We start from the raw sequence: 27,882 nt of genomic DNA, 5'->3' as shown, positions 1-27,882 counted from the left end.
ACGTTGTACTGTTGGGAGGAGTTGGGGGGGGGATGAGGGAGGGATGGGAGGAAACTGAGAGAAGGAAAAGGAAAAGAGGGATTTATCATGGACTATTGCTGCAAAAAGAACAACTCTTGGGACACAGTTCGTAGAACTTCCTTTTTGCCTTAAGAGAAAAACTTGGAAACACCTGCTGAGAGACTGTAGGTAAAATTACCACTCGTAACAAGATAGACCTAGTTTTGCAGTGTAAACACTTAATTGTAACATGTTTTTGTTTGCCATTGATCTGTGACCCATGAGAGAGACATCTCCACATGGTAACCCTTGCTATGATAAATAAAAGTTTAAAAAAAAAAAAAAGTTACTGCGCCTTTAAGAAACACAAATTTTCCCAAATTTTGAAATAACAGTGAAAAAATGCAGTTACACTAACAAAATGTTTACAGTGTATGTAATAAGTTAGCAGAGCATTGCACCCACTTGCAAATGGATGATTAACCCCTTAATACCAAAAACGGAATAACAAATGACAAAAATGTTTTTTAAACAGTCACAACAACTGCCACAGCTCTACTGTGGCTTTTTACCTCCCTCAATACGACTTTTGAAGCCTTTTGAGCCCTCCAGAGAAGTCCTGGATCATGCAGGAAGAAGCTGGATGTCTGTGTCTGTAATTTTTGCTGTGCAAAAAAACGCCAAAATAGGCCCCTCCCACTCATATTACAACAGTGGGAAGCCTCAGGGAACTGTTTCTAGGCAAAATTCAAGCCAGCCATGTGGAAAAAAACTAGGCCCCAATAAGTTTTATCACCAAACATATGTAAAAAACGATTAAACATGCCAGCAAACGTTTTTAAATACACTTTTATAAGAGTATGTATCTCTATTAATAAGCCTGATACCAGTCGCTATCACTGCATTTAAGGCTTTACTTACATTACTTCGGTATCAGCAGCATTTTCTAGCAAATTCCATCCCTAGAAAAATATTTTAACTGCACATACCTTATTGCAGGAAAACCTGCACGCTATTCCCCCTCTGAAGTTACCTCACTCCTCAGAATATGTGAGAACAGCAAAGGATCTTAGTTACTTCTGCTAAGATCATAGAAAACGCAGGCAGATTCTTCTTCTAAATACTGCCTGAGATAAACAGTACACTCCGGTACCATTTAAAAATAACAAACTTTTGATTGAAGAAATAAACTAAGTATAAAACACCACAGTCCTCTTACGACCTCCATCTTAGTTGAGAGTTGCAAGAGAATGACTGGGTATGGCAATGAGGGGAGGAGCTATATAGCAGCTCTGCTGTGGGTGATCCTCTTGCAACTTCCTGTTGGAAAGGAGAATATCCCACAAGTAATGGATGATCCGTGGACTGGATACACTTAACAAGAGAAATAAGACTCTCTGATGTCCTCAAGTAATCTTTGGATCCTTCACATGGATCTGCATGAAGCTGTCTGTAAAATCAACTGTGCAACTGAAGCGCGAAATTCAGGCCCCCTCCATCTTCACTCTGGAGTTGTGGGGCCTTCCCAAGTCAAAATAGGTGTCTAAATATATGCCATGCGGAATAAACCCCAAAAGAGTGTTTCAAATGTAATAAAACTTGTATTAAAGTCAGATTTATGTTAAAAAATAATCGATTGCCCCTTAACAGTGTCCACCAGTGTTTTGAGCCCTTCCAATAAGCCTTCCTTCTATACTAAGTCTTAGAATATGGCTTACCTTTCCCACATGGGGATTCTTGTCAGTCTTCTAGCATTACTAAGTCTTGACTAGAAAAAAATGACTGAAACATACCTTAAAGCAGTTAAGCCTGCAAACTGTTCCCCCCAACTGAAGTTTTCTGGTACTCAACAGTCCTGCGAGGGAACAGCAATGGATTTTAGTTACAACATGCTAAAATCGTTTTCCTCTCAGCAGAAATCTTCTTTCTGCCTCAGAGTAAATAGTACAAACCGGCACTATTTTAAAATAACAAACTTTTGATTGAAGAAATAAAAACTACAAATCTAACACCACATTCCCTTCACACTCCCGTGGAGATGCTACTTGTTAGAGCTGCAAAGAGAATGACTGGGGGGGGCGGAGCCTGAGGGGGAGCTATATGGACAGCTCTGCTGTGTGATCTCTTTGCACTTCCTGTAGGGAATGAGAATATCCCACAAGTAAGGATGAATCCGTGGACTGGATACACCATGTAAGAGAAAAGGGGGGACTCACCCACCCTAACAGAGCTCGGGTGCCAACCCAATCCGCTCCTCCAAAATAAGGCACTCCCAAGGAGAACCCCCTTGGACCTGGAACAGAGAAAAGTGCAATAGATCCGTAGGAAGACCTGTCACAACTCTCCTAGACAGTCTCTACGTAGAGAGATCAATTTCCAACAGGCGGAACAGAGCCCACAGAGCAGCAGATGCTGCCCCTTACAGAAATAAGCCACCTGATCCAACCTCCTACACACAGGACAGGACAATGACCCTCCAGAGAGAGAAAATCCCAGCTCATAAGGAAGACAAACTATCCCCTCAAAAGGGAAGGGCACAGATAAGAACAGCGTACATGTCCACAAGACATGAAGCCAAAGTATGATCAAAACACGGACGGAATGAAAAAATCATCCAGACACCACTGTTGACCCAACAGAGAAAAAATAAAACTAACCATGAAAAGGAGCACACTCCGTTCCAAAGGACAATTCAGGCCTTAAAGTTTATAACCAGTACCCGAAGGTGGATGTGAACTCTGGCCTTCCTGCTTGCAAGCCCAATGAGCTAGCCCCTATGTCGCAACATAGGGTCCCTGAAAAAACTGGGTCATCCTGAACCAGTCCACAGGATCATAAGTCTCCAGACATCCAAGAAGGATCCAAGACAAGAACCCTGGACACACCAGGGAACACAAGATACCCCGTCTGAAGCAATCAGACTCACAGGGGATGAGAACCGGGAAACCCAGAGAACGGGTACAGGACTCACTCGTAATTCCCAACCCAAAGGGAAGAAAACACCCTTAGCCGGAGGTCAACACTCCCCCAACAAGGTGCTAGGCTGTGACAAAGACACACAATTTCTCTAGAGCCCAAAAGGCCCCAAGGGCAACACTAAGGAAAATGAAAACGAGAACAGAGTCACCCGAAAGAGAGTAGAAGAAAGGCTAGTCTCCATAATCCTTTCAGATTAACGTTCCAGAGGACCACACCCAAGGGAGAAGAATGCAAAGCATCCCAAACCCAGGCCAAAAAACATCCCCTAAGCAAAAAGCTTGGAAAAAGAGACAACACCTTCTATCGCCCCTGATATGGAGATGACTAACTCCCGAAGGAAGACAGAGCCTCACGGCCTTCACTTCCTAATTAAGTGTCCAAAGCTGCCAGAAAAACCAGATGAAGTCCAGAAAGTCTCCCCCAAGATAGAGGGATAAAGAACAGTCAGAAGTTTGTAAACAGTGCGACCACAAAATCGCGAGTATCAATTCCAGAGAAGAAAGTTCCCAAAGGCAACATCACCCAAATAAAAAATCATCCTCACCGGATGAAAATAAAAGATAAGGCAACCCGTAGGTTATCGCCCAGGAAGAACGGACAGACCCGCAGGACCAGCCCAACAGGGGTCCGAGACTTCCAAGCTCGGAACCGGAAAAGGATACACGAATAACAGACTATAAGAAGATTACTTCATCCCTTTATGTCTATGCATGCAAGCCAGTCGAAGATTAAGACTGAGAATCCCCAGACCCATTAAGAGTGGGACTCCAGCAACGCCAAAAACGTGCCTTAGTAGAACACGAAGGCGCGCCAGTCTATAACGAAAGGCGTAACATACCTCCGCCAGGACAAAAGAAAACACCAGCCCTGAAGGTTGACCCCCTGAGGTCTCAGGGGCAGTCGCTCCCCCGGAGGGCTGAACTGGACCAGGCGATCCCATGTCTGACGAGCCCTGGTTAACGGAACACGGACAATATCGTAAACACACTCCCGGGAGGTGCAGATGCGCCAGCGCCAAGATATGGCCATGCGGAACCGTGTCGTAACCTCCGGTGGGAACAGGCCACACTCCCTAGAAGGATAAGTAGCGATTGGGTTACCTGCATGCGTAGTAAGATTTGGTGGTAGGGAACTCGTCTCGTGAGAAATAGAATCCCCAGAGGTGGATGGCTCAGTGGGCACCTGATTCCCTGATCCCAAGGAACAGAGTACTCTAAAACGGCATTCGGAACATAACTGAAGGGCATGTATCACCCGGGCCAATTCATATTGTTTGCAAGAAGTAGCGTCTGAATCAGAGACATTCATCTCCAAAAAATCAGAATCCTCCATAACTGGGACACTGAATAAAAAATGGACTAATAAGAAATATCTAAATGGCACCTTACACCCCCAATGGCTGGGGCACTTACCACCTCCAGAGAACCAGACACCAGCGGACCAGGATTTCTCTGTCACCACATGGTCAGGAAAGCGGAAATGGGGTCACAAGGTAAACCGTGCAGCCCCTGCAAAAGCGCGCCCAACCGTAAAGGCCGTGTCACTAGACATAGGCCGTTATGTTCCAAAATAGCCATGAGCCGAAGCAACACTACACAGTAGCAGAAAGAATCACATAACAAACATGATTATAACCCCCCCTGTTCAATAACCCCTATCAGGAGATATTAACCCTTGATTCCTAGATACAAAAAGGAGTCTCACTGAGACCCTATGTTAGAGTTATCCCCGAAAGGTTGTAGCCCCTCTCGGATTAACAGTTGTAATTACAATACATCCATGATGAAAGTAAAATAAAACAATCTTACCGGAATCTACACCTTGGAACAGGAACACGGCCCTTCAAGTGTGACAGATAGTAGAGTCGCTTCTGCTATGGACTTGAGAGAAAAAAGCAGGCAGTGAAACTCGTCAACGCTGATTGCTTGTGGAGCTGTTAATATGAATCGGGATGGGAGTCCCCTGCATCTCCGAACTTTAACTTTCACTAATGCTCTCACTGAGAGGCTGACAGGACTACTTAAAACTCCAGTCTCATGCCGAAGAGTACTACCCTTCATAAGAGACTATCAAAAACTTCTGACACTTTTCTGCCAACCGCCTGGGACGAAAGGCAAAGAATGACTGGGGGATGAGGGAAGTAGGAGGCGTATTTAAGCCTTTGGCTGGGGTGTCTTTGCCTCCTCCTGGTGGCCAGATTCTGAATTCTCAAACATAATAAATGCAGCTGTGGACTCTTTGCATTTATGAAGAAAAGTTCCCTCTTTTTTGGGGACCACAAATAGATTTGATTAGAATCCTAGACCCTGTTCCCTCACTGGAACTGGAACAATCACTCCCAGGGAGGAAAGGTCCTGAACGCTGCTTATGAATGCCTCTCTTTTTACCTGATCTGCAGATAACCTTGAGAGGAGAAATCTGCCCCTGGGAGGACGAGATTTTAATTCTATTTTGTAGCCTTGAGATACTATATCAACAGCCCAAGCATCTGGGACATTTCATATTCACGCTTGACGAAACAAGGAAAGTCTGCCCCCACTTGATCCAATCCTTGACTGGGGGCAGATCCTTCATGCTGACTTAGTCTTAGATGAGGTTTTTTTTTATTATTTCCCCTTTTTCCAAGTCTTATTGGGTCTCCAAGAGGACTTGTACTGCTCTGGCTTGGAGGAGGGAGAGGAAGACTTGACCATTGAAGTTACAAAAGGAACAAAAATTAGAACTTGGACGTCCCTTAGGTCTATTCTTCTTGTCTTGTGGTAGAAAGGACCCCTTTCCACCCGTAATTTCAGAAATTATCTCTGCCAGACCAGGACCAAACAGGGTCTTACCCTTGTAAGGTAGCAACAGGAGCTTGGACTTTGAGGTAACATCAGATGACCAAGATTTCAGCCACAGAGCCCTGCGGGCTAGAACAGTGAAGCCAGACATCTTGGCTCCTAGTCTAATGACTTGCATGTTAGTATCAGAGATCAAGGAATTGGGTAGTTTGAGAGCCTTAATCCTATCTTGGATCTCCTCCAACAGAGTCTCCTCTAAAATCAATTCGGACAAAGCATTGCACCAATAAGATTCTGCGCTTGATACTGTGGCAATACAAACTGCAGGTTGCCATTGAAGAAACCTTTCTTTTGCAAGACCGTGAAGTTAGCCACTAGGCCACAGCTGCTTGACTAAGCAAATAAATAAATAAGCTTCCAGCTTTTTGTCCATGGGATCCTTAAAAGAACAGCTATCCTCAATAGGAATCGTGGTTCTCTTAGCCAGAGTAGAAATAAGCCCCTTCTACTTTAGGCACCATGCGCCATGAGTCTCAAATGGAGTCAGCAACAGGAAACATCTTTTTAAAAATGGGAGACGGGGAGAAAGGTATCCCTGGCTTGTCCCATTCCTGTGCAATGATCTCAGACACACGGTCTGGAACAGGAAACACTTCCACAGAGGAAGGAACATCATAGTATTTGTTAAGCTTACTAGATTTTTTAGGGTTGACAGCGACAGAACTGGAGTTGTCCAAAGTAGCCAGCACCTCCATTAGCAGTAAATGAAGGTGTTCAAGCTTAAAACTGAAGTTTACTTCTTCAGAATCACTCAAAGGATTTATACTGTCCAAATCAGAGATTTCACCCTCAGAAGCTATCGAGGTATCCTCCTCATCAGACTTATGAGGGAGGTCAACCTGCGCAGCAGCAGACGGGACAGACACCTTACACTCAGAAAAATGTTTAGATTTCCTCTTGCGCTTCCCCAACATGGGAAAAGCAGATAAAGCTGCATATACCTCCGAAGATATATTTGCGGCAAAATCTATGGGCAAATAAACTCCTCCAGGAGGCTGAGAGGAACTGCAGGGCACTGTATGTGAAGCCGTTGAGGCTTGGGACGTTTGAGGAGAAAGCTGTGGTACTGCCTGAACAGCATCATCCTGAGAGACATCAGGCTCAGAAACAAGTAATTTGTCTTTACATTTTAAAGCTTTTTCTAAGCATGAGGAACAAAATTGCATAGGTAAGACAATTTGGGCCTCCAAACATAATAAGCATTTATCAAAAGGTACAGACACCTGTTCATTATCCATAGCTGATAAAGGCCAAAAACTAAGAAATGTCCCTTTAAGAAAAATTTTTTTCTTCAAAACGCTAGGCAAATAAAAAAACAGAATTTATGCTTACCTGATAAATTACTTTCTCCAACGGTGTGTCCGGTCCACGGCGTCATCCATAACTTGTGGGAATATTCTCTTCCCCAACAGGAAATGGTAAAGAGCACAGCAAAAGCTGTTCATATAGTCCCTCCTAGGCTCCGCCCACCCGTCATTCGACCGTCAGACAGGAGAAAAACAGGAGAAACCATAGGGTGCCGTGGTGACTGTAGTTAAAGAAAGAAATTCATCAAACCTGATTAAAAAACCAGGGCGGGCCGTGGACCGGACACACCGTTGGAGAAAGTAATTTATCAGGTAAGCATAAATTCTGTTTTCTCCAACATTGGTGTGTCCGGTCCACGGCGTCATCCTTACTTGTGGGAACCAATACCAAAGCTTTAGGACACGGATGAAGGGAGGGAGCAAATCAGGTTACCTAAACAGAAGGCACAACGGCTTGCAAAACCTTTCTCCCAAAAATAGCCTCCGAAGAAGCAAAAGTATCAAATTTGTAGAATTTGGCAAAAGTGTGCAGGGAAGACCAAGTTGCTGCCTTACATATCTGATCAACAGAAGCCTCGTTCTTGAAGGCCCATGTGGAAGCCACAGCCCTAGTAGAGTGAGCTGTGATGCGTTCGGGAGGCTGCCGTCCGGCAGTCTCATAAGCCAATCGGATGATGCTTTTCAGCCAAAAGGAAAGAGAGGTAGCAGTAGCTTTTTGACCTCTCCTCTTGCCAGAATAAACGACAAACAGAGAAGACGTTTGTCTGAAATCCTTTGTTGCTTTTAAATAGAACTTTAAAGCACGAACTACATCTAAATTGTGTAACAAACGTTCCTTCTTTGAAACTGGATTCGGACACAAAGAAGGCACAACTATTTCCTGGTTAATATTCTTGTTGGAAACAACCTTTGGAAGGAAACCAGGTTTAGTACGCAAAACAACCTTATCTGAATGGAACACCAGATAGGGCGGATTACACTGCAGAGCAGATAACTCAGAAACTCTTCTAGCAGAAGAAATAGCAACCAAAAACAGAACTTTCCAAGATAACATCTTGATATCTAAGGAATGTAGAGGTTCAAACGGAACCCCTTAAAGAACTGAAAGAACTAAATTCAGACTCCAGGGAGGAGTCAAAGGTCTGTAAACAGGCTTGATCCTGACCAAAGCCTGAACAAAAGCTTGAACATCTGGCACAGCTGCTAGTCGTTTGTGTAACAAGACAGATAAAGCAGAAATCTGTCCCTTTAGAGAACTCGCTGATAATCCCTTATCCAAACCTTCTTGAAGAAAAGAAAGGATCCTAGGAACTTTGATCTTACTCCATGAGAATCCCTTGGATTCACACCAACAGATATATCTTTTCCATATTTTATGGTAAATTATTCTAGTTACAGGTTTTCTGGCTTGTACCAGAGTATCTATCACAGAATCCGAAAACCCACGCTTAGATAAAATCAAGCGTTCAATTTCCAAGCCGTCAGCTGGAGGGAAACTAGATTTGGATGTTCGAATGGACCCTGTACTAGAAGATCCTGTCTCAAAGGTAGCTTCCATGGTGGAGCCGATGACATATTCACCAGGTCTGCATACCAAGTCCTGCGTGGCCACGCAGGAGCTATCAAGATCACCGAGGCCCTCTCCTGTTTGATCCTGGCTACCAGCCTGAGAATGAGAGGAAACGGTGGAAACACATAAGCTAGGTTGAAGGCCCAAGGCGCTACTAATGCATCCACTAGAGTCGCCTTGGGATCCCTGGATCTGGACCCGTAGCAAGGAACCTTGAAGTTCTGACGAGACGCCATCAGATCCATGTCTGGAATGCCCCATAATTGAGTCAACTGGGCAAATATCTCCGGGTGGAGTTCCCACTCCCCCGGATGGAATGTCTGACGACTCAGATAATCCGCCAGTTTTCCACTCCTGGGATGTGGATCGCAGATAGGTGGCAGGAGTGATCCTCCTCCCATTTTATGATTTTGGTCACTTCTCTCATCGCCAGGGAACTCCTTGTTCCCCCCTGATGGTTGATGTAAGCAACAGTCGTCATGTTGTCTGATTGGAATCTTATGAATCTGGCCTTTGCTAGTTGAGACCAAGCCCTGAGAGTATTGAATATCGCTCTCAGTTCCAGAATGTTTATCAGGAGGAGAGACTCTTCCCGAGACCATAGACCCTGAGCTTTCAGGGAGTCCCAGACCGCGCCCCAGCCCACTAGACTGGCGTCGGTCGTGACGATGACCCACTCTGGTCTGCGGAAGCTCATTCCCTGGGACAGGTGATCCTGGGTTAGCCACCAACGGAGTGAGTCTCTGGTCTTCTGATCTACTTGAATCACTGGAGACAAGTCTGTATAGCCCCATTCCACTGTTTCAGCATGCACAGTTGTAATGGTCTTAGATGAATTCGCGCAAAAGGAACTATGTCCATTGCTGCAACCATCAACCCTACTACTTCCATGCACTGAGCTATGGAAGGTCGTGGAACAGAGTGAAGAACTTGACAAGCGTTTAGAAGTTTTGACTTTCTGACATCTGTCAGGAAAATCTTCATTTCTAAAGAATCTATTATTGTCCCCAAGAAAGGAACTCTTGTCGACGGAGACAGGGAACTCTTTTCTATGTTCACCTTCCACCCGTGAGATCTGAGAAAGGCCAGAACGATGTCTGTGTGAGCCTTTGCCTTTGAAAGAAACAACGCTTGTATCAGAATGTCGTCCAAGTAAGGTGCCACTGCAATGCCCCTTGGTATTAGAACCGCTAGAAGGGACCCGAGTACCTTTGTGAAAATCCTTGGAGCAGTGGCTAGCCCGAATGGGAGAGCCACAAACTGGTAATGTTTGTCCAGAAAGGCGAACCTTAGGAACTGATGATGATCTATGTGGATAGGAATATGTAGATACGCATCCTTTAGATCCACGGTAGTCATAAATTGACCCTCCTGGATTGAAAGTAAAATCGTTCGAATAGTTTCCATTTTGAACGATGGCACTCTGAGAAATTTGTTTAGAATCTTTAAATCCAGAATTGGTCTGAAAGTTCCCTCTTTTTTGAGAACTACAAACAGATTTGAGTAAAACCCCATTCCTTGTTCCACAGTTGGAACTGGGTGTATCACTCCCATTTTTAACAGGTCTTCTACACAATGTAAGAATGCCTGTCTCTTTATTTGGTTTGAAGATAAGTGAGACATGTGGAACCTTCCCCTTGGGGGTAGTTCCTTGAATTCCAGAAGATAACCCTGAGAAACTATTTCTAGTGCCCAGGGATCCTGAACATCTCTTGCCCAAGCCTGAGCGAAGAGAGAGAGTCTGCCCCCTACTAGATCCGGTCCCGGATCGGGGGCTACTCCTTCATGCTGTTTTGGTAGCAGCAGCAGGCCTTCTTGGCCTGCTTACCCTTGTTCCAGCCTTGCATCGGTTTCCAAGCTGGTTTGGTTTGCGAAGCATTACCCCTCTTGTCTGGAGGCTGCAGAGTTGGAGGCCGGTCCGTTCCTGAAAATGCGAAAGGAACGAAAATTAGACTTATTCTTGGCCTTGAAAGGCCTAGCTTGTGGGAGGGCATGGCCCTTACCCCCAGTGATGTCTGAGATAATCTCTTTCAATTCTGGCCCAAAAAGGGTTTTACCCTTGAAAGGGATATTAAGCAACTTTGTCTTGGAAGATACATCCGCTGACCAAGACTTTAGCCAGAGCGCTCTGCGCGCCACAATTGCAAACCCTGAATTTTTCGCCGCTAATCTAGCTAACTGCAAAGCGGCATCTAAAATAAAGGAATTAGCTAACTTAAGTGCGTGAATTCTGTCCATAACCTCCTCATACGGAGTCTCTCTACTGAGCGACTTTTCTAGTTCCTCGAACCAGAACCACGCTGCTGTAGTGACAGGAATAATGCACGAAATAGGTTGCAGGAGGTAACCTTGCTGTACAAAAATCTTATTAAGCAAACCCTCCAATTTTTTATCCATAGGATCTTTGAAAGCACAATTATCCTCGATAGGAATAGTAGTGCGCTTAGCTAGTGTAGAAACTGCCCCCTCGACCTTAGGGACTGTCTGCCATAAGTCCTTTCTGGGGTCGACCATAGGAAATAATTTCTTAAATATAGGAGGGGGGACAAAAGGTATGCCGGGCTTCTCCCACTCCTTATTCACTATGTCCGCCACCCGCTTGGGTATAGGAAAAGCGTTGGGGTGCACCGGAACCTCTAGGAACTTGTCCATCTTGCACAATTTTTCTGGAATGACCAGGTTGTCACAATCATCCAGAGTAGATAGCACCTCCTTAAGCAGTGCGCGGAGATGCTCTAATTTAAATTTAAATGTCACAACATCAGGTTCTGCCTGTTGAGAAATTCTACTTGAATCAGAAATTTCCCCATCTGACAAAACCTCCCTCATGGCCACTTCAGATTGGTGTGAGGGTATGACAGAGCAATTATCATCAGCGCCCTCCTGCTCTACAGTGTTTAAAACAGAGCAATCTCGCTTTCTCTGAAATGCAGGCATTTTGGATAAAATATTTGCTATGGAGTTATCCATTACTGCCGTCAATTGTTGCATAGTAACAAGCATTGGCGCGCTAGAAGTACTAGGGGTCTCCTGCGTGGGCAAAACTGGTGTAGACACAGAAGGAGATGATGTAGAACTATGTCTACTCCCTTCATCTGATGAATCATCTTGGGCAACTTTACTATCTGTGGCAGTACTGTCCTTACTTTGTTTGGACGCTATGGCACAATTATCACACAATTTTGAAGGGGGAGACACATTGGCTTCCATACATACAGAACATAGTTTATCTGAAGGAACAGACATGTTAAACAGGCTTAAACTTGTCAATAAAATACAAAAACCGTTTTAAAACAAAACCGTTTTAAAACAAAACCGTTACTGTCTCTTTCAATTTTAAATAGGGCACACTTTTTTACTGAATATGTGAAAAACTATGAAGGAATTGTTCAATTTTCACCACAGTGTCTTAAAGCAATAAAAGCATTGCACCCCAAATTTCAGACCTTTAACCCTTAAAATGACGAAACCGGAGCCGTTTACAGTTTTAACCCCTCTACAGTCCCAGCTACAGCCTTTGCTGCGACTTTACCAAACCCAGGGGGTATACGATACCAAATGAATCCTTCTAGGAACCTTTTCAACCACTTCCAGACCCACACACATGCAGCTGCATGTCCTGCTCTCAAAAGTAACTGCGCAGTAATGGCGCGAAAATGAGGCTCTGCCTACTACATAGAAGGCCCTTCCTGACTGGGAAGGTGTCTAAACCAGTGCCTTATGTAAAAAAACGTTCCCCAAAGTTATAAAACATAATTTATGTAAGAACTTACCTGATAAATTCATTTCTTTCATATTAGCAAGAGTCCATGAGCTAGTGACGTATGGGATATACATTCCTACCAGGAGGGGCAAAGTTTCCCAAACCTCAAAATGCCTACAAATACACCCCTCACCACACCCACAAATCAGTTTAACGAATAGCCAAGAAGTGGGGTGATAAGAAAAAAGTGCGAAAGCATATAAAATAAGGAATTGGAATAATTGTGCTTTATACAAAAAAATCATAACCACCACAAAAAAGGGCGGGCCTCATGGACTCTTGCTAATATGAAAGAAATGAATTTATCAGGTAAGTTCTTACATAAATTATGTTTTCTTTCATGTAATTAGCAAGAGTCCATGAGCTAGTGACGTATGGGATAATGACTACCCAAGATGTGGATCTTTCCACGCAAGAGTCACTAGAGAGGGAGGGATAAAATAAAGACAGCCAATTCCTGCTGAAAATAATCCACACCCAAAATAAAGTTTAATGAAAAACATAAACAGAAGATTCAGACTGAAACCGCCGCCTGAAGTACTTTTCTACCAAAAACTGCTTCAGAAGAAGAAAATACATCAAAATGGTAGAATTTAGTAAAAGTATGCAAAGAGGACCAAGTTGCTGCTTTGCAAATCTGATCAACCGAAGCTTCATTCCTAAACGCCCAGGAAGTAGAAACTGACCTAGTAGAATGAGCTGTAATCCTTTGAGGCGGAGTTTTACCCGACTCGACATAGGCATGATGAATTAAAGATTTCAACCAAGATGCCAAAGAAATGGCAGAAGCTTTCTGGCCTTTTCTAGAACAGGAAAAGATAACAAATAGACTAGAAGTCTTTCGGAAAGACTTAGTAGCTTCAACATAATATTTCAAAGCTCTAACAACATCCAAAGAATGCAACGATTTCTCCTTAGAATTCTTAGGATTAGGACATAATGAGGGAACAATTTCTCTACTAATGTTGTTGGAATTCACAACCTTAGGTAAAAATTCAAAAGAAGTTCGCAACACCGCCTTATCCTGATGAAAAATCAGAAAAGGAGACTCGCAAGAAAGAGCAGATAATTCAGAGACTCTTCTGGCAGAAGAGATCGCCAAAAGGAACAAAACTTTCCAAGAAAGTAATTTAATGTCCAATGAATGCATGGGTTCAAAAGGAGGAGCTTGAAGAGCCCCCAGAACCAAATTCAAACTCCAAGGAGGAGAAATTGACTTAATGACAGGTTTTATACGAACCAAAGCTTGTACAAAACAATGAATATCAGGAAGATTAGCAATCTTTCTGTGAAAAAGAACGGAAAGAGCAGAGATTTGTCCTTTCAAAGAACTTGCGGATAAACCTTTATCTAAACCATCCTGAAGAAACTGTAAAATTCTCGGAATTCTAAAAGAATGCCATGAAAAATGATGAGAAAGACACCAAGAAATATAAGTCTTCCAGACTCTATAATATATCTCTCTAGATACAGATTTACGAGCCTGTAACATAGTATTAATCACAGAGTCAGAGAAACCTCTTTGACCAAGAATCAAGCGTTCAATCTCCATACCTTTAAATTTAAGGATTTGAGATCCTGATGGAAAAAAGGACCTTGCGACAGAAGGTCTGGTCTTAGCGGAAGAGTCCACGGATGGCAAGAGGCCATCTGGACAAGATCCGCATACCAAAACCTGTGAGGCCATGCCAGAGCTACCAGCAGAACAAACGAGCATTCCTTCAGAATCTTGGAGATTACTCTTGGAAGAAGAACTAGAGGCGGAAAGATATAGGCAGGATGATACTTCCAAGGAAGTGATAATGCATCCACTGCTTCCGCCTGAGGATCCCGGGATCTGGACAGATACCTGGGAAGTTTCTTGTTTAGATGAGACGCCATCAGATCTATTTCTGGAAGCTCCCACATTTGAACAATCTGAAGAAATACCTCTGGGTGAAGAGACCATTCGCCCGGATGCAACGTTTGGCGACTGAGATAATCCGCTTCCCAATTGTCTATACCTGGGATATGAACCGCAGAGATTAGACAGGAGCTGGATTCCGCCCAAACCAGAATTCGAGATACTTCTTTCATAGCCAGAGGACTGTGAGTCCCTCCTTGATGATTGATGTATGCCACAGTTGTGACATTGTCTGTCTGAAAACAAATGAACGATTCTCTCTTCAGAAGAGGCCAAGACTGAAGAGCTCTGAAAATTGCACGGAGTTCCAAAATATTGATCAGTAATCTCACCTCCTGAGATTCCCAAACTCCTTGTGCCGTCAGAGATCCCCACACAGCTCCCCAACCTGTCAGACTTGCATCTGTTGAAATTACAGTCCAGGTCGGAAGAACAAAAGAAGCCCCCTGAATTAAACGATGGTGATCTGTCCACCACGTTAGAGAGTGTCGTACAATCGGTTTTAAAGATATTAATTGAGATATCTTTGTGTAATCCCTGCACCATTGATTCAGCATACAGAGCTGAAGAGGTTGCATGTGAAAACGAGCAAAGGGGATCGCGTCCGATGCAGCAGTCATAAGACCTAGAATTTCCATGCATAATGCTACCGAAGGGAATGATTGTGACTGAAGGTTTCGACAAGCTGAAATCAATTTTAGACGTCTCTTGTCTGTCAAAGACAGAGTCATGGACACTGAATCTATCTGGAAACCCAGAAAGGTTACCCTTGTCTGAGGAATCAATGAACTTTTTAGTGAATTGATCCTCCAACCATGATCTTGAAGAAACAATACAAGTCGATTCGTATGAGATTCTGCTAAATGTAAAGACTGAGCAAGTACCAAGATATCGTCCAAATAAGGAAATACCACAATACCCTGTTCTCTGATTACAGACAGAAGGGCACCGAGAACCTTTGTAAAAATTCTTGGAGCTGTAGCTAGGCCAAACGGCAGAGCCACAAACTGGTAATGCTTGTCCAGAAAAGAGAATCTCAGGAACTGATAATGATCTGGATGAATCGGAATATGCAGATATGCATCCTGTAAATCTATTGTGGACATATAATGCCCTTGCTGAACAAAAGGCAAGATAGTCCTTACAGTTACCATTTTGAACGTTGGTATCCTTACATAACGATTCAATATTTTTAGATCCAGAACTGGTCTGAAGGAATTCTCCTTCTTTGGTACAATGAAGAGATTCGAATAAAACCCCAGCCCCTGTTCCAGAACTGGAACTGGCATAATTACTCCAGCCAACTCTAGATCTGAAACACATTTCAGAAATGCTTGAGCTTTCACTGGATTTACTGGGACACGGGAAAGAAAAAATCTCTTTGCAGGAGGTCTTATCTTGAAACCAATTCTGTACCCTTCTGAAACAATGTTCTGAATCCAAAGATTGTGAACAGAATTGATCCAAATTTCTTTGAAAAAACGTAACCTGCCCCCTACCAGCTGAGCTGGAATGAGGGCCGCACCTTCATGTGGACTTAGAAGCTGGCTTTGCTTTTCTGGAAGGCTTGGATATATTCCAGACTGGAGATGGTTTCCAAACTGAAACTGCTCTTGAGGATGAAGGATCAGGTTTTTGTTCTTTGTTGAAACGAAAGGAACGAAAATGAGTATTAGCCCTGTTTTTACCCTTAGATTTTTTATCCTGTGGTAAAAAAGTTCCTTTCCCACCAGTAACAGTTGAGATAATAGAATCCAACTGAGAACCAAATAATTTGTTACCCTGGAAAGAAATGGAAAGTAGAGTCGATTTAGAAGACATATCAGCATTCCAAGTTTTAAGCCATAAAGCTCTTCTAGCTAAAATAGCTAGAGACATAAACCTGACATCAACTCTGATAATATCAAAAATGGCATCACAGATAAAATTATTAGCATGTTGAAGAAGAATAATAATATTATGAGAATCATGATCTGTTACTTGTTGCGCTAAAGTTTCCAACCAAAAAGTTGAAGCTGCAGCAACATCAGCCAATGATATAGCAGGTCTAAGAAGATTACCTGAACACAGATAAGCTTTTCTTAGAAAGGATTCAATTTTCCTATCTAAAGGATCCTTAAACGAAGTACCATCTGACGTAGGAATAGTAGTACGTTTAGCAAGGTTACAAATAGCCCCATCAACTTTAGGGATTTTGTCCCAAAATTCTAATCTGTCAGACGGCACAGGATATAATTGCTTAAAACGCTTAGAAGGGGTAAATGAATTACCCAAATTATTCCATTCTCTGGAAATTACTTCAGAAATTGCACCAGGAACAGGAAAAACTTCTGGAATAACCACAGGAGATTTAAAGACCTTATCTAAACGTTTATATTTAGTATCAAGAGGACCAGAATCCTCAATTTCTAAAGCAATTAGTACTTCTTTAAGTAAAGAACGAATAAATTCCATTTTAAATAAATATGAAGATTTATCAGCATCAACCTCTGAGACAGAATCCTCTGAACCAGAAGAGTCATTAGAATCAGAATGATGATGTTCATTTAAAAATTCATCTGTATAAAGAGAAGTTTTAAAAGATTTTTTATGTTTACTAGAAGGAGGAATAACAGACATAGCCTTCTTGATGGATTCAGAAACAAAATCTCTTATGTTATCAGGAACATTCTGAACATTAGATGTTGATGGAACTGCAACAGGTAATGGTACATTACTAAAGGAAATATTATCTGCATTAACAAGTTTGTCATGACAATTAATACAAACAACAGCTGGAGGAACAGCTACCAAAAGTTTACAGCAGATACACTTAGCTTTGGTAGTTCCAGCACCAGACAGCGATTTTCCTGAAGTATCTTCTGACTCAGATGCAACGTGAGACATCTTGCAATATGTAAGAGAAAAAACAACATATAAAGCAAAATTGATCAAATTCCTTAAATGACAGTTTCAGGAATGGGAAAAAATGCCAAGGAACAAGCTTCTAGCAACCAGAAGCAAAGAAAAATGAGACTTAAATAATGTGGAGACAAAAGTGACGCCCATATTTTTTTAGCGCCAAATAAGACGCCCACATTATTTGGCGCCTAAATGCTTTTGGCGCCAAAAATGACGCCACGTCCGGAACGCCGACATTTTTGGCGCAAAAGAACGTCAAAAATGACGCAACTTCCGGCGACACGTATGACGCCGGAAACAGAAAAGATTTTTTGCGCCAAAAAAGTCTGCGCCAAGAATGACGCAATAAAATGAAGCATTTTCAGCCCCCGCGAGCCTAACAGCCCACAGGGAAAAAAAGTCAAATTTTTAAGGTAAGAAAAATAATTGATTCAAGTGCATTATCCCAAATATGAAACTGACTGTCTGAAAATAAGGAATGTTGAACATCCTGAGTCACATACATATACATACATATATTTAGAACTTTATTAAAAAAGTGCCCAACCATAGCTTAGAGTGTCACAGAAAATAAGACTTACTTACCCCAGGACACTCATCTACATGTTTGTAGAAACCCAAACCAGTACTGAAACGAAAATCAGCAGAGGTAATGGTATATATATAAGAGTATATCGTCGATCTGAAAAGGGAGGTAAGAGATGAATCTCTACGACCGATAACAGAGAACCTATGAAATAGACCCCGTAGAAGGAGATCATTGAATTCAAACAGGCAATACTCTCCTCACACCCCTCTGACATTCACTGCACGCTGAGAGGAAAACCGGGCTCCAACCTGCTGCGGAGCGCATATCAACGTAGAATCTAGCACAAACTTACTTCACCACCTCCATAGGAGGCAAAGTTTGTAAAACTGATTTGTGGGTGTGGTGAGGGGTGTATTTGTAGGCATTTTGAGGTTTGGGAAACTTTGCCCCTCCTGGTAGGAATGTATATCCCATACGTCACTAGCTCATGGACTCTTGCTAATTACATGAAAGAAAGTGTGAATTTCAACTTCAAGCTGTATAAAATGCCCAAATAAAGTAATCGATCTAGCCCATAAAAGTGTCTACCAGTTTTATAGCCCATATTAAGCCCTTTATTCTGTTTGAGACTAAGAAAATGGTTTACCGGTCCCCATGATGGGGAAAATGACAGCCTTCCAGCATTACTCAGTCTTGTTAGAAATATGGTTAGTCATACCTTAAGCAGAAAAGTCTGCCAACTGTTTCCCCCAACTGAAGTTATCTCATCTCAACAGTCCTATGTGGAAACAGCAAACGATTTTAGTTACTGCTGCTAAAAACATAATTTATGCTTACCTGATAAATTTATTTCTCTCAATGGAATGAAGGGGTTCAAACGGAACACCCTGAAGAACTTTAAGAACCAAGTTTAAGCTCCACGGAGGAGCAACAGCTTTAAACACAGGCTTAATTCTAGCCAAAGCCTGACAAAAGGCCTGGACGTCTGGATTCTCTGCCAGACTTTGTGTAAAAGAATAGACAGAGCTGAAATCTGTCCCTTTAGCGAACTAGCGGATAAACCCTTTTCTAAACCCTCTTGTAGAAAAGCTAATATCCTAGGAATCCTAACCTTACTCCATGAGTAACTCTTGGATTCGCACCAATATAAATATTTACGCCATATCTTATGGTAAATTTTTCTTGTCACAGGTTTCCGAGCCTGTATTAATGTATCAATAACCGAATCCGAAAACCCACGCTTTGATAGAATCAAGCGTTCAATTTCCAGGCAGTCAGCCTCAGAGAAATTAGGTTTGGATGGTTGAAAGGACCCTGAATTAGAAGGTCCTGCCTCAGAGGAAGAGACCATGGTGGACAGGACGACATGTCCACTAGGTCTGCATACCAGGTCCTGCGTGGCCACGCAGGCGCTATCAGAATTACCGATGCCCTCTCCTGTTTGATCCTGGCAATCAGCCGAGGTAGCAACGGAAATGGTGGAAACACATTTCCGGATCCGGTTCGCCCCAACGACGAATCAGTTGAGTAAATACCTCCGGGTGAAGTTCCCACTCTCCCGGATGAAAAGTCTGGCGACTTAGGAAATCCGCCTCCCAGTTCTCTACGCCTGGGATGTAAATCGCTGACAGGTGGCAAGAGTGAGACTCTGCCCAGCGAATTATCTTCGAGACTTCCAACATCGCTATGGAACTCCTGGTTCCCCCTTGATGATAGATGTAAGCCACAGTCGTGATATTGTCCGACTGAAATCTGATGAACCTCAGTTTTGCTAACTGAGGCCAAGCTAGAAGAGCATTGAATATTGCTCTTAATTCTAGAATGTTTGTTGGAAGGAGTTGCTCCTCCTGAGTCCACAATCCCTGAGCCTTCAGGGAATTCCAGACTGCTCCCCAGCCTAGAAGGCTGGCATCCGTTGTTACAATCGTCCAATCTGGTCTGCGAAAGGTCATTCCTTTGGACAGATGAACCGGTGACAACCACCAGAGAAGAGAATCTCTGGTCTCCTGGTCCAGAATTAGCAAAGGGGACAGATCTGAGTAATCCCCGTTCCATTGACTGAGCATGCATAGTTGCAGCGGTCTGAGATGCAGGCGCGCAAATGGCACTATGTCCATTGCCGCGACCATTAAGCCGATTACCTCCATGCACTGAGCTACTGATGGGCTTGGAACGGAATGAAGGACACGGCAAGCATTGAGAATCTTTGATAACCTGGACTCCGTCAGGTAAATCTTCATCTCTACAGAATCTATAAGAGTCCCTAGAAAAGGAACCCTTGTGAGTGGTAACAGAGAACTCTTTTCCACGTTCACTTTCCACCCATGCGACCTCAGAAATGCTAGAACTATCTCTGTATGAGACTTTGCATTCTGAAAACTTGACGCTTGTATCAGAATGTCGTCTAGGTACGGAGCCACCACTATGCCTCGTGGTCTTAGTACCGCCAGAAGTGAGCCCAGAACCTTCGTAAAAATTCTCGGGGCCGTGGTTAACCCGAAGGGAAGAGCCACAAACTGGTAATGCCTGTCTAGAAAGCCAAACCTTAGGTACCGATAATGATCTTTGTGAATCGGTATATGAAGGTAAGCATCCTTTAAGTCCACCGTGGTCATATATTGACCCTCTTGGATCATGGGTAGGATGGTTCGAATGGTTTCCATCTTGAACGATGGTACCCTTAGGAATTTGTTTAAGATCTTTAAGTCCAAGATTGGTCTGAAGGTTCCCTCTTTTTTGGGAACCACAAATAGATTTGAGTAAAATCCTTGTCCCTGTTCCGATCGCGGAACTGAGTGGATCACTCCCATGATTAAGAGGTCTTGTACACATTGTAGAAATGCCTCTCTCTTTACTAGGTTTGTCGATAACCTCGAAAGATGGAAGCTCCCTTGTGGAGGAGAGGTTTTGAAATCCAGAAGGTATCCCTGAGATATAATCTTTAACGTCCAGGGATCCTGCACATCTCTTGCCCAAGCCTGGGCAAAGAGAGAAAGTCTGCCCCCCACTAAATCCGTCTCCGGATAGGGGGCCCTGTCTTCATGCTGTCTTAGGGGCGGGAGTAGGCTTTCTGGCCTGCTTGCCCTTGTTCCATGACTGGTTGCCTTTCCAACCCTGTCTGTAACGAGCAGTAGTTCCTTCCTGTTTTGGAGCGGAGGAAGTCGATGCTGCTCCTGCCTTGAAGTTACGAAAGGCACGAAAATTAGACTGTTTGGCCTTTGGTTTGGCCCTGTCCTGAGGAAGGGCGTGGCCCTTACCTCCCGTAATGTCAGCAATAATTTCCTTCAAGCCGGGCCCGAATAAGGTCTGCCCTTTGAAAGGAATGTTAAGTAGCTTAGACTTGGAAGTTACATCCGCTGACCAGGATTTAAGCCAGAGCGCTCTGCGCGCCTGTATGGCGAATCCGGAATTTTTAGCCGTAAGTTTGGTTAGATGTACTACGGCATCTGAAACAAACGCATTAGCTTGCTTAAGGGTTCTAACTTTGCTCAAAGCCTCATCCAACGGCTCTGTACGAATCGCCTCTTCCAGAGACTCAAACCAGAATGCCGCTGCAGCCGTGACAGGCGCAATGCATGCAAGAGGCTGCAATATAAAACCCTGTTGAACAAACATTTTCTTAAGATAACCCTCTAATTTTTTATCCATTGGATCTGAGAAAGCACAGCTATCCTCCACCGGGATAGTGGTACGCTTGGCTAACATAGAAACTGCTCCCTCCACCTTAGGGACCGTCTGCCATAAGTCTCGTGTGGTGGCGTCTATAGGGAACATTTTTCTAAATATCGGGGGAGGGGAAAAAGGCACACCGGGTCTATCCCACTCCTTACTAATAATTTCTGTAAGTCTTTTTGGTATAGGAAAAACGTCAGTACACACCGGTACCGCATAGTATCTATCCAACCTACACAATTTCTCTGGAATTGCCACCGTGTCGCAATCATTCAGAGCCGCTAATACCTCCCCTAGTAACACACGGAGGTTCTCAAGCTTAAATTTAAAATTTGAAATTTCTGAATCCGGTCTCCCCGGATCAGAACCGTCACCGACAGAATGAAGCTCACCGTCCTCATGTTCTGCAAATTGTGACGCAGTATCAGACATGGCTCTCGTGTCATCAGCGCGCTCTGTCCTTAACCCAGAGCTATCGCGTTTGCCCCTTAATTCGGGCATATTATATAATACTTCTTTCATAACATTAGCCATATCATGTAAAGTGATTTGTAAGGGCCTAGATGTACTTGGCGTCTCAATCCTACGCATCTCCCGAGCGGGAGACGCAGGTACTGACACGTGAGGAGAGTTAGGCGGCATAACTTCCCCCTCGTTGTCTGGTGATAGTTTCTTTATCGGTACAGATTGACTTTTATTCAAAGCAATATCAATACAATTGGTACACATCGTTCTATTGGGCTCCACATTGGCTTTTGAACATGATGAACAAACAGTTTCCTCTGAATCAGACATGTTTAAACAGACTTAGCAATGAAACTAGCAAGCTTGGAAATCACTTTCAATAAGTTTACAAGCAATATAAAAAACGCTGCAGCGCTTCAAAAATACAGATATAATTAAACAATTCTTAACAAGAAGTGTATTATTAGCAGAGGATTGCACCCATTAGCAAAAGGATGATTAACCCCTCAATACCCAAAACGGATAAAACAGATATCAATTAAGATTTAACACTTTTAATCACAGTCAGCACACTGTCACAGATCTGCTGTGACTGATTACCTCCCTCACAAATGAATTTTGCAGACCCCTGAGCTCTCTAGAGACGTCCTGGATCAAGGAGGAAGAAGCAGGAAGACTGTGCAAGAATTTTAACTGCGCAACAAGGCGCTAAAACAAGGTCCCTCCCACTCCTATCACAACAGTGGGAGCCCTGATATAACGGTTTCCATGCAGAAAAATATGTTAGCCATGTGGACAAAAATCATGCCCAAAGCGATTTATCACCAAAGTACCTCACAAAAACGAATAACATGCCAGTAAACGTTTATTAAAAAACAATTTTCCAATGTCATGCAAAGCTATCACTAAGCCTGCTACCAGTCGCTACCACTGCAGATAAGGCTTAAGTATTATTTCAGTTTTAACAGTATTTTCTCAGTCAAATTCTAGTCCCTAGAAAATAACTCGACTGCGCACACATTTATCAGCCTGATACCAGTTGCCACTACTGCATTTAAGGCTGTACTTACATCATACGGTAACAGCAGTATTTTCTTAGTCAATTCCATTCCCAGAAAATAAAGTACTGCACATACCTCATTTGCGGAGGACCCCGCATGCTATTCCCAGTTTCTGAAGTTACCCCACTCCTCAGAATGTCGAGAACAGCCAGTGGATCTTAGTTACGCCTGCTAAGATCATAGAAAAAAAAACGCAGGCAGTTTCTTCTTCCAAATACTGCCTGAGATAGAAAAAACATAATTTATGCTTACCTGATAAATTTATTTCTCTTGTAGTGTGTTCAGTCCACGGGTCATCCATTACTTATGGGATATATTCTCCTTCCCAACAGGAAGTTGCAAGAGGATCACCCAAGCAGAGCTGCTATATAGCTCCTCCCCTCACATGTCATATCCAGTCATTCGACCGAAACAAGACGAGAAAGGAGAAACTATAAGGTGCAGTGGTGACTGGAGTTATAATTTTAAAATTTAGAACCTGCCTGAAAAATACAGGGCGGGCCGTGGACTGAACACACTACAAGAGAAATAAATTTATCAGGTAAGCATAAATTATGTTTTCTCTTGTTAAGTGTGTTCAGTCCATGGGTCATCCATTACTTATGGGATACCAATACCAAAGCTAAGTACACGGATGATGGGAGGGACAAGGCAGGAACATTAAACAGAAGGAACCACTGCCTGTAGAACCTTTCTCCCAAAACCAGCCTCCGAAGAAGCGAAAGTGTCAAATTTGGAAAAAGTGAAGACCAAGTTGCAGCCTTGCAAATCTGTTCAACAGAGGCCTCATTCTTAAAGGCCCAGGTGGAAGCCACAGCTCTAGTGGAATGAGCTGTAATTCGTTCAGGAGGCTGCTGTCCAGCAGTCTCATAGGCTAAACGTATTATGCTACGAAGCCAAAAAGAGAGAGAGAGGTAGCCGAAGCCTTTTGACCTCTCCTCTGTCCAGAGTAAACGACAAACAGAGAAGAAGTTTGTCTAAAATCTTTAGTTGCCTGTAAGTAGAACTTCAGAGCACGGACCACGTCTAGATTATGCAAAAGACGTTCCTTCTTTGAAGAAGGATTAGGACATAATGATGGAACAACAATCTCTTGATTGATATTCCTGTTAGAAACAACCTTAGGTAAAAACCCAGGTTTAGTACGCAGAACTACCTTATCTGAATGAAAGATCAGATAAGGAGAATCACAATGTAAGGCAGATAACTCAGAGACTCTTCGAGCTGAGGAAATAGCCATCAAAAAGAGAACTTTCCAAGATAAAAGCTTAATATCAATGGAATGAAGGGGTTCAAACGGAACACCCTGAAGAACTTTAAGAACCAAGTTTAAGCTCCACGGAGGAGCAACAGCTTTAAACACAGGCTTAATTCTAGCCAAAGCCTGACAAAAGGCCTGGACGTCTGGATTCTCTGCCAGACGTTTGTGTAAAAGAATAGACAGAGCTGAAATCTGTCCCTTTAGCGAACTAGCGGATAAACCCTTTTCTAAACCCTCTTGTAGAAAAGCTAATATCCTAGGAATCCTAACCTTACTCCATGAGTAACTCTTGGATTCGCACCAATATAAATATTTACGCCATATCTTATGGTAAATTTTTCTTGTCACAGGTTTCCGAGCCTGTATTAATGTATCAATAACCGAATCCGAAAACCCACGCTTTGATGGAATCAAGCGTTCAATTTCCAGGCAGTCAGCCTCAGAGAAATTAGGTTTGGATGGTTGAAAGGACCCTGAATTAGAAGGTCCTGCCTCAGAGGAAGAGACCATGGTGGACAGGACGACATGTCCACTAGGTCTGCATACCAGGTCCTGCGTGGCCACGCAGGCGCTATCAGAATTACCGATGCCCTCTCCTGTTTGATCCTGGCAATCAGCCGAGGTAGCAACGGAAATGGTGGAAACACATAAGCTATGTTGAAAACCCAAGGGGCTGCTAATGCATCTACCAGCACCGCTCCCGGGTCCCTGGATCCGTAACAAGGAAGCTTCGCGTTCTGGCGAGATGCCATGAGATCCAGATCCGGTTTGCCCCAACGACGAATCAGTTGAGCAAATACCTCTGGGTGAAGTTCCCACTCTCCCGGATGAAAAGTCTGGCGACTTAGGAAATCCGCCTCCCAGTTCTCTACGCCTGGGATGTGAATCGCTGACAGGTGGCAAGAGTGAGACTCTGCCCAGCGAATTATCTTCGAGACTTCCAACATCGCTAGGGAACTCCTGGTTCCCCCTTGATGATTGATGTAAGCCACAGTCGTGATATTGTCCGACTGAAATCGATGAACCTCAGCTTTGCTAACTGAGGCCAAGCCAGAAGAGCATTGAATATTGCTCTTAATTCTAGAATGTTTATTGGGAGGAGTTTCTCCTCCTGAGTCCACGATCCCTGAGCCTTCAGGGAATTCCAGACTGCTCCCCAGCCTAGAAGGCTGGCATCCGTTGTTACAATCGTCCAATCTGGCCTACTCCAAGGTTTATCTGGGATTGGCAGAGGTGTAAGTAATCCTATTGGTCTTTTATGTTCTACTTTATTTCTAGCGCATACGTCACAATGCGTTACGTATTCGTAGACTGTGTGGTTCATCTTAGGCCACCAGAAATGTCTTCTAGTTAATTCGGTTGTCTTTTTGATACCAGGATGTCCGAATAGAGTACCATTATGGGTTTGTTTAAGGATTGAAATCCTGAGGGATTCAGGAATGAATAATTTTGATTTGTGGTAATATAGACCTGTCTTTAGGTCTTCTTTACAAGATGGTGGTTTATTGCAGTCACTTTGTTGAACTTCTAAGATTTCTTTTTCTATAGCAGTTAGAACTCCAATGAATTTTTCTTTAGGTATAATAGAATCTAGATTATCTGAAATTTGTTTTTCGTAAACTCTTGATAAGGCATCAGCCTTAACATTTAAACTTCCTGGTTTGTAACTTATAAGGAAATTGAATCGGTCTAGGAATATAGACCATCGAGCTTGTCTTGAAGTGAGAGTTTTACTCGATTTCAAGTACTCAAGGTTTTTATGATCTGTGTAGATCAGAAATGGAAGACTGGATCCTTCAAGTAAGTGTCTCCATTGTTCTAAAGAACATTTTATTGCAAGTAACTCTTTATCACCTATGCTGTAATTACTCTCAGCAGACGTCAACATTCTAGAATAAAAAGCTATAGGATGTGTCTCTGACTTTTCCTTGTTTCTCTGTGAAAGTATTGCTCCTATTCCAGTATTGGATGCATCTACTTCAAGGATAAATTGAGAGTTGAAGTCAGGTAATGCAAGTACAGGTGCTGAAGTGAAATGTTTCTTTAATGTATTAAAAGATAACTGTGCTTCTTCTGTCCATTTATATTTCTGTTTTTTACTAGTTAGACATGTTAATGGTTTCACAATCATTGAGAAATTAGCAATAAATTTACGGTAAAAATTTGCAAAACCAATAAATCTTTGTAAGGCTTTTACAGTTGTTGGCACCGGCCACTTTATAATTGCATTTATTTTTTCTGGATCCATTTGTATTCTGTCAGGTTTTATGATATAACCTAAAAAATTGATCTCTTGTACATGAAAAGAACATTTCTCAAGTTTAGCATATAATTTGTGTTCCTTCAATCTAGTAAGTACCCAACGGACGTGTTTTTCATGTTCTTGTATGTTTTTTGAATAGATCAGAATGTCGTCTAAATATATTATAACACATACGTCTATTAGATCACGGAAAACCTCATTAATAAAATGTTGAAAGGTAGCGGGTGCATTACTTAACCCAAATGACATGACATTATACTAGTACAACCCAGAACGTGTCCTAAAAGCTGTCTTCCATTCGTCACCCTGTTTGATGCGTATGAGATTATAAGCTCCTTTCAAATCGAGTTTAGAATATATGGTAGCGCCATGTAAGCGTTCAAGAAGCTCAGGTATAAGCGAAAGTGGGTATCTGTTTTTTATTGTTATGTTATTTAACGCTCTATAATCTATGATGGGACGAATGGTTCCATCCTTGTTTTTTACGAGAAACATACCTGCTGCTGCAGGAGAGGTTGAATGTGAAATGAAACCTTTACGAAGGTTGTCATCTAAATAAGACCTTACAAAAGATAATTCATTTTGAGATAACGGATATATCTTTCCGTGTGGAATTTGACTATTAGGTATCAAATCAATGGGACAGTCAAATTCCCTATGAGGAGGCAGATTTTCTGCCTCTTTCATGTTAAAGACCTCTGCCAAGTCCTGATAAGGTTTGGGTATACCATTCTCCAATACAGATATTGTACAGTGAGGATAACAAGTCTTTAGACAATAAGGCGAATCTAATTTTAGGTCATTAAGTGTCCAGTCTATGGTAGGGTTATGTTTCTGTAACCATGTATACCCAAAAATGAAACTGTGTAAAGAAATAGGAATTAAATTAAATGTGATATATTCAGTATGTCCTTCTTTAGTTGTTATGAGTAAGGGTATGGTGTGGTGGGTGATAGGACCATGTTGTGTAAGAGATCCATCTATCAATTTGACAAAAACAGGTTTTGCTTTACACACATATGGAATTTTATTATTTTTAACAAAGGTACTATCAATATAGTTTCCAGAAGCCCCTGAGTCAATCAAGGCTGTGGCTTGTAAGTTTCTCTGATCCCACTGTAAGGAAAAAAATATAGTCATTTGTGTGTCAGAGAGTATATGACAATTGAGAATTTTGAGCTTGCTTACCCTTCTTTTGTTTGAGGAGAATCGGACATGTAGCAACTGTATGCTCCTTGTGGGCACAGTAGAGACATAATTTCTCCAATCTTCTCCTGATTTTCTCCTCTGGTGTGAGAGGACCCTTGATGACCCCTATTTCCATAGGTGTACTAGGAGCTGACGATCTTTCAGAAGTTGGAGTATACA

Source organism: Bombina bombina, chromosome 5, assembly GCF_027579735.1.
Source record: "Bombina bombina isolate aBomBom1 chromosome 5, aBomBom1.pri, whole genome shotgun sequence".
In the NCBI taxonomy this organism is placed as follows: domain Eukaryota; kingdom Metazoa; phylum Chordata; class Amphibia; order Anura; family Bombinatoridae; genus Bombina; species Bombina bombina.
Note: the sequence above shows the minus strand (reverse complement) of the source record.